This window comes from Euleptes europaea, chromosome 13 (assembly GCF_029931775.1).
Source record: "Euleptes europaea isolate rEulEur1 chromosome 13, rEulEur1.hap1, whole genome shotgun sequence".
NCBI lineage: Eukaryota > Metazoa > Chordata > Lepidosauria > Squamata > Sphaerodactylidae > Euleptes > Euleptes europaea.
Window position 1 is genome coordinate 4,327,255 of NC_079324.1, and position 2,185 is coordinate 4,329,439.

Genomic DNA, 2,185 nt, shown 5'->3' on the forward strand with positions numbered 1-2,185 from the left:
ATCAAATGCGTGGTGAGATCGCTCTTTAAAAGACCATTATTGGATCCTAATAATCTTGCCAACTACTACCTAGTGTCTAACTTGGCATTCCTGGGTAAGGTAGCTGAGAGGGCGGTAGCAGACCAGCTCCAGGCTTTCCTGGAGGACACATCGGCCCTGGATCCATTTCAATCCAGCTTCCAGCCTGGGCATGGGACGGAGATGGCTCTGATCTCTGATCTTCTGGGGAAACTAAAGGAGGGATGCATTTTCACCAAATTGGATTTGGTCGAAGCCTATTATAGAATCAGAATTTGAAAAGGAGATGAACCCCTCACAGCCTTCTCCAGTTGCTTTGGCATGTTTCAGTTTCTAGTGATGCCTTTTGGATTGAAAAGGGTTCCGGGGGGCTTTATGCAACTCATTAATGAGATCCTACATGACTTGCTGTTCAAGGGGGTGGTGGTCTACTTAGACGACATTCTCATTTATTCTAAGACCATGGATGAACATATCGCCCTGGTTAGGGAAGGGTTGCAGCGTCTCAGAGACAATCAGCTCTACGCTAAGGTGTCCAAGTGCGAGTTCCACCAAAAACAGTTAACTTTTCTGGGCTATATAATATCGCATTAAAGACTTACAATGGACCCAGAAAAGGTGCAAGCCGTGATCAATTGGGAACCACCCTCAACACGTAAGCAGGTTCAAAGATTTCTCAGGTTTGCAAATTTCTACAGGGGGTTCCTCCCCCACTTCGCCCAGATTGCGTTGCCCATCACAGACCTCCTTAAAACTAAGGGAAGCGCGGCCACCTTGCCTACGGCCAGAGTAAATTGGACCCCCCCAGTGTCAAACTGCTTTTGAAAGTCTTAAACAACTGTTCACCTCCGAACTGATTTTACAGCACCCTGATTGTGAACAAATGTTTGTAGTCCAAGTAGACGCATCTGAGGTAGCCATGGGAGGTGCGCTGCTGCAGCAAGGGGGGGATGGTCAAATGCATCCGTGTGCTTACTTCTCTAAGAAGTTCACGCAATCTCAGCTCAATTGGCCGATCTGGGAAAAGGAGGCTGCTGCGGTTAAACATGCCCTCACGGTGTGGAGACAGTTTTTAGAAGGATCTAAAGTCCCTTTTGAAGTTTGGAGCGATCACAAAAACTTGGAGGCATTAACGGGGGCTCGCAAACTGTCCGTGAAACAGGTACGATGGGCGGACTTCTTTGCCCAATTCCGCTTTGTATTGAAACATGTGCCAGGAAAGCAAAACTTGCTGGCCAATGCTTTGTCTAGGCTACCCCAGTATCCTACCAAGATCGAGCGTCCCACGGAGTCTCTATTTACCCCTGCTCAGAGAGGTTTACTGCCCACCTTGGCAGTCCAAACACGGTCGCAGACCCGGCTCCCAACGCTGCCGCCTTTGGAAGGGGGGAAGCCCAACGCCCGACCTCGTCGGTCGAGCCTTCCACTTCGCTCCCCTCGCCTCCCTCACTGGCCCTGACTCCTCCACCCATGCAATCTACTGGTGCGAGTCCAGAGGTGCAGGGACCTGACCGCCCGGTCGAACCATCCACCCTGCCCCCCTCAACGGTGCCAGCCTCTCCTCCCTCCGAGACACCTGCCAGTACAGTTCCCAAGGTGCCGGATGTGGAGGGGCTTACTGATTCCTTCAAGGAAATGCTCCGTCACCGTTGCCAAGCAGAACTCTCCACCCAAACCCTCCCGGCTTCTCTGATTGAACGCGGAGGTTATTGGTACAAAGAATCAAAGTTGTATGTTCCTAAGATACTGCGGGGGGAGGTTTTGGGTCTGGTTCATGGAGCTAAAACCGTGGGACACTTTGGATTTCTCAAAATGTTGCATTTGCTGAGGAGACAGTTTTGGTGGATGGGCATGCGATCCGACGTGGATTCTTTTATCCACAGTTGCCCAGTGTGCGCTGCAGCCAAGAGGCCCCAGGGCAAGCCACCTGGACTATTGCAACCTTTGGAAACCCCCACTAGACTCTGGGAGGTAATCACGATGGATTTTATGATTGATCTACCCCTCAGTGAGGGGGAAAATGTACTTTGGGTGATCACGGATCTGTTCTAGAAACAGGTGCATCTTGTACCTTGCGCTGGTATCCCTTCTGCCCCAAAATTGGCCCGCCTCTTTGTGTCACATGTCTTCCGATTGCACAGTTTTCCACGCAAGGTGGTCAGCGACC